This window comes from Tenrec ecaudatus, chromosome 8, assembly GCF_050624435.1.
Source record: "Tenrec ecaudatus isolate mTenEca1 chromosome 8, mTenEca1.hap1, whole genome shotgun sequence".
Taxonomy (NCBI): domain Eukaryota; kingdom Metazoa; phylum Chordata; class Mammalia; order Afrosoricida; family Tenrecidae; genus Tenrec; species Tenrec ecaudatus.
Window position 1 is genome coordinate 133,934,309 of NC_134537.1, and position 6,572 is coordinate 133,940,880.

A 6,572-nucleotide genomic window follows, 5' to 3' on the forward strand; every position below is an offset into this window, starting at 1 on the left:
CACCAAGAATTTTATTCAGATATGATTTGCAGTCCAAAATTTAGCTACATCTGTTTTTACTTAAAATAAATGTTTGAAGTTCTATTTCTTTCTTGAGCACGTTATTGACACATATTTATTAGCCATATAGTATTATTAGAAAATGCCAATTAGGCAATGAATATATAAACTATGTGAAAAATAAAATGTCAATAGCATATAAAATACTGTATAGAAATTAACTGAAATTAAAATTGTTAAAATCTACCACCTCTGGTATTAACAGATTAAATATATAAGATAAATTGGCTTTCAAACATAAAAATACCGGCACTAAATGTGGGACAGTCTTTCATGGCTTGTTTTCATATCCCTTTTAAAAGAAATTTTAAAATCTGTTAATGAGGACCAAAATTCACTTTGACTTCTGATAGAAATTTAGGTATAAATTAAGGGACTCATTGGTATGAGTTCTTGGTGGTACAAATGTTGCATGACAACTTCATAGCTGGATTATTCAAACCCATCAAAAGCAAAGCAAAAGCTCCTTCCCATTGAGTCAGACTGACTCACAGCAACCCTAATGGACAGAACACAGCTGGATTTTGGAGACTTCATTTTCGGGAGTAGAAGGTCTCACCTTTTTCTGGAAGCGCTGACCTGTTGGAAGGCAGTTCAAAGTGTAACCCGCTACAACACCAGCCTCATTAGCCCATTGAGAGGGACCTCAAAAGAGCTGCCTAGCCATTTGCTTCTGAAAGGGCATAGCCTTGGAAACCCTAAGATGTATTCTGACCACAGACAGGACATTGGCATGAGTCTAATTAACTTCAAGTTGACTCAATGACAACGCTGTTTTTGTTGTTGTTTTGTTTGGGGGTGGTGGTGGTGGTTATAATAATGAATATACATGTGTTCTTCAATTGGCATTTTACAAACATAACATAAAACAGATTGAAAATGAAGTACATTTTTCACATTCTTATTAATAGCTTGTATGGACTTAAAGGGGGTAGCTTTATAATAAGGATATAAAAAGCTAATTTCTGCATTAATTGCAACTGTCTAAATCATAGGTTTCAAACTTCATTTGGCCCAGCACTTCTTTTCAGAAAAGAAAGGTGCTCAGCATGGGTCTGGCAATTAAAAAGGTCTGACTATTAACTATGATACAGGAGAGGTGTCTCTGCTTTGCAGCCCCCTCCAAGCCTTCCAGCACTTCCCAGGGGCAGTATCCTCACTTTGGGAAACACTCTTTAAATCAATGTGTCACTAGGCTTCCAATGCCAATTAATGTGGAAGAATAAAATATTTTAATATTTTCTTCCAAATAACTGTGATGGCCTGAGTTTTCACATGAGTAAAAGCATTCAGAAGTCTCAACCTTCATGCATATTTTCTCTTAATTCTATTTATAATGAACAAATGTATAACTTAGTCAAATATAAATTAAAAAACACTAAATATGTAAAGTATCCATGTTCAGATAAAATAAAATGAAAATATATATTAGAATATAAACTAAAATATATATTTTAAATATTGTAATGGAAAAAGAAACACTGTACATCATTTGAATTAAATGGTCAACTCCTGGTGTCACATGACACCCTATCAATCAATTGTGAAAGGACTCATACATTAGGACGAAGTTGATTGCAGACAAAGCTTCCTCCATATTAATGTTCATTAAAGCCAGAGATACAAAAGCATATTCACCTCTCCTTAGGATATTAGAAGGCACAAAGCATTCTATCAAATCAATCCATGCCACTCAAGATAAAAGAGCTTTTAAAGAAATACAGATTCATATCTAAGAAAACTTTCAATCCATGTTGATTTATATTTCCTTACAGATTAAAGATATAAGAAGTAAAACTGTATTGCTCACCAGATAGTACAGCCACACACATTTGTCACTTCTTAGTACTCGGTAGCTTCTTGCTGTGATGCTGGGAACTCTGCCAGCGGTATGACAACTGCAAAGAAGTCGATTAGCGTGAACAGGTTCAGCAGAGCTCACCGACCAAGACTAATCTGTAAAGAAGGAAGAGAGTGGTCACTTTTGAAGCATTAGTGACTGAAAGTCTTATGAATGGCACCAGAACATTGTCTGATATGTTGCCGCAAGATAAACCCCTTCAGTTGAAGCACAGAAAATTCAAAGTAGTGAAACTTAGTGACACAGATGGAGCAGTGCTTGATCACTGGGGTGATTCAGAATAAGAAACCACTATGATAAGTAGATATTAATAATTTGGACAACGAATATAAAAACATGAATCTAGGGAAAATAAAGGTCTTCAAAATTAAATTAAACTAAAAAAGATTGATATCCTAAGCATCAGTAATTTGTAGTTGGTTTAAATTGACCATTTTGAATCAATTAATCATATTGCTTACTATATCAGGAATGACAGATTTCAAGGGAATTGCATCCTATTTATAATCAAAAAAGCCCATTTTCAGGTATATCTTTGAGTACAATGTTTTATGTGATTGAATAATATTTATACACTTACACAGATGAGCAATTAATTCAACTGTTATTCAAATTTACACACAAAACTGATTAGGAAAATGAAGGATTCTATAAATTTCTTTGGTCTGAAAAGGACCACATAGGTAATAAAGATAACCACTGGTGATTGAAATGTGAAAATTGTAAAAGAGGAGGGTTATTTATGGAAAAAATTGCCCTTGGTGATATACATGTTGATGGAGATTATGTGATAAAAATTTGCAAGACCAATAACATCCTCATTGCAAATAGCTTTTCAACAACACAAAGAGCGAGAGCTCTTCAAGCAGACCTTGCCAGATGGAATATACGGGAATTAAATTGACAGCATCTGTGGAGAGAGATTATAAGGAAGTACAATATCATCAGAAATACTGAGGTTCAATGCTGACCGTAGAGCAGTGCCTCTGTCATGCATATGAACATTCAATTTAAAACAAGTTCCTATGATCCAAAGTATAGCTCTGAGTACATCTCAACTCAACTTGGAAACCATCTCAAGGACAGTTTTGACACGTTAAACACTAATGACATGAAGACTAGACTGGTTGTGTGATGACATCAAGAACATTGCATATGAAAAAATCAAAAGGTCATTAAAAGAAAGAAAGAACAAAGGGGATGCCAGGAGAGACTCTTAAGCTTACCCTTGAACACAGAGTGACTACCAATGATGATGAAGTGAAACAGCTGAACAGAAAACTTTAAAGAGAAGCTCTAGAAGACAACATAAAGCATTATCAAGGAATGTGCGAGGACCTGAAGTTAGACCATTCAAAGGGAAGAACATATTTATAGTATCTCAAGATGAAAGACCCGAGGAATAATCCCATGCCTCAATTTGGAAAATGAAAGATTCTGTGGGAAAAAATTTAATGATTCTCAGATCAAAAGCAGGTGAACATAGTAGGTTATGAATTGGACTGCTCTCTGCAGCATCAGCAATTCAAAGCCATTGGCATCTCCATGGGAGAAAGAGGAGGTTTCTACAGGAGCAGTTGTTCTCTGGCCTAGAGGGTTGCTATGAATTGGAATCACCTAGATGACAGTGAGGTTTTGGTACCAAAATTAATTTGTCAACTTTAAACCATTTCAAGAAACAGAATATGATCAATATCTGAAGCTACTAAAGAATTCCAAATTATATCTAAGGAATTAATGAAAAACCAGGCTTCAGGGTGTGATTAAATATTTTTTTAAGTTCATGAAGCATGAGAAACATTCACTAGGTTATGGCAAGAAATTTTAAACCTGGCAGCCTACTGGGAAAAACCCATGTTTGTGCCCCTTCTGAATCAAGGTGCCTAAACTGAATGTAAAAAATATTGAACAATATCACTAATATCACATGTAAATAGAATTTTTCTCAAAATAATTTTAAAACAGATTTTGGTGGACATGGACAGAGAGATGCTTAAAAATCAAGGTGGATTTTCTAAAGTAGCATAACCTGGCATTTCTTTCGTTCAGAAGAGGACATAGATTGAGGGATATTATTGCTGACATCAAATGCATCTTGGTTGAACACAGTACTGCAAGATGTTGACTTGTTGATCACTTCCTATCCATAGATGCTCAGCCGTGTGGGTAACAATGACCCCGGGATGACATAATGAAGAATGAGGATTCCAGGATACCTAGCTGTGCTCATACGGAACCTGGAAAAAGACAACAGCTAGTCATTGGAATAGAACAAAGGAAAATCAGGTGCATATTTGTTTTTAAAACAGGAAAAATGTGTATAAAGGTTGAATCCTTTCACCACACTTATTCAATCTGTATACTAATCAAATAATCCAGGGAGCAGGACTATATGGAGAACTCAGTATCTGGATTAGAGAAAGGCTCATCAATAATTTGTGATCTGTGAATGAAATAACCTTGCTTCCTGAAAGACAAGAGGACTTGAAGAATTTTAAATATTTTTGAAAAGATAAAAGACTATAACCTTGTACGAATTACAACTCAATGTAAGAAATCAAGGTGTCATCAATTTCTGATTGAAGTCATCGGTAAAAATCTTTGATTCTTGTGTCACTACCTTTGGTGATGGGTACATACATTTGAAAAACAGTTGTACTGATTGGATTTCCCGAAGGCAGATCAGCATAATCCCAACACAGACTGTGTTGTACTTCCTGATGGATTTTGCAACATCCTTTTGGACAATGAATGCCGCATGATTCCTCTTGATTGTGTTATTGGCACAGTAAATCATATGATTTTCTGATTCAAAATGACCAATACCAGTTGATCCAGCTCACTAATGCCTAGGATATCAATCGTTATGTGCTCCATTCATTTTGGATGATTTCCAATCTTCCTAGATTCATACTTAGCATAAGTTCTGATCATTAGAAGATTTTCAACAATGTCTCCTTACTTCTCGTGCCCCATCAGCAACTGAAGATCCTGAAGTTTCCAATCTCACAGGCTTACCATACTCACATCACCATGGCCAACTCCACTCCAAGATATCAGCTTCTCTGTCATTATTCAAGTACCCTCTGACCTGTGGGGCCCATTCTCTGCCACTTTCTGAAAAAATGTTCTACTTCCATTCATTAAGCCTTCCATATCTGGCAATGTTTCAAAGTTATGCATGAGGTTTTCAGAGGCATTTTCGCCCTAAGTAGGGAGCTGAGTCTTCAAAGTCTGTTCTTAGTCTGAAAGCTTTGCTGAACCCTGTTCACTTAGGCTAACTCTGCTGACATTTGGAATACAAGTGACATAACTCCCAACATCCCAGCCACACACAAGCTGCCACAATATGATAAACTGAAAGACAAGTGGTGGGAAAATCCTCACACCTGGACTAATAAATAATATCATGATGAATGGAGAAAGGATTGAAGTTGTCAAGGATTTCATTTTTATTCGATCTACAGCCATCACTAATGGAAACAGCAGTCAAGAAATCAAATGACGTACTGCATTGGGAAAATCACCTAGCATCTCTTTAAAGTGTTAAATGTCAAAGACAACATTTTGAGGACTGAGGTGTGCTTGACCCAAGTCTCAGTGCTTTCAATTGCCATATTCAGGTGAAGAGGGAAGATCAGAAAATAGTAGTACTTTGAATTATGATGTGAACATTTTCGAAGTACCAGGGACTTCTGGATGAACAAACAAATTGATCTGGAAGACATGTAACCAGAATGTTCCTCAGAAGCAAGGATGGCAACATTTGTCTTATGTATTATCTGAAGAGACAAAACTCACATATCACGCCACTGAAATCTAGTTCTTCTAACTCACTGTGGACCTATAGGGCAAACCAGAACTGCCCCTGTGGTTTTCAGGGGCTGCACATCTGAATGGGTTCAGCAAGCCTTTGCTGTGTCCCATGGAGCAACTGAGGGTTTGGGATCACCCCACTTGCAGTTAACTGCCCAATGTGTAATCCACTAGGCTCCCAGGGCTCCCAGGGAAAGCCATTCCCTGATAAGTGCACCAAGCCTGGTAAAGTAGAGGGTCAGTGAGAAAGAGAATGTTCTTAACCAGATGGATTGACACCAGGGCTACCATGATGAGCTTCAAAAGAACAATGGTGAGGCTTCTGCAGTATGTAAGTCTGTCACACACACGTGCACACACAAAATCAAGACGGAATAGTGAGAGAGTGGCTCAGTTACCACCCGGAGAGAGGAAATGAAGTGGAGCACATCCCTGGGGTCTGTCTCGCCTGTGTTGAGAAGCTTCTAGACTCAATAGAATATTGCTGACAAACTTCCCCGCAGGGCTGAGTAAGCTAACTTGGTCATTTTTGTGTTGTTGTTATAATACTTTTTTCATCCTCACTCCCCAAATAGTTATATATTATCATAAATTTCTTCAGTCCAACCTATTAACTTGCTTTCATATTCTGATAATGTATCCATTGTGGTAAGGTTGCAGTACAATTATCTACTTCAGTTCACCAGGCTCAGTGTTTTTATTAGCAAAGGCTGTTTTCACAGAACAACCTTGAGAGGCTCTCTCTGTGCTTGGCTCAGAAATAAATATACTGTTCTAAGTTTAAACTACTTATGATGATTTATATCATCAAATTTTGGAAGTTTATTAAAAATCA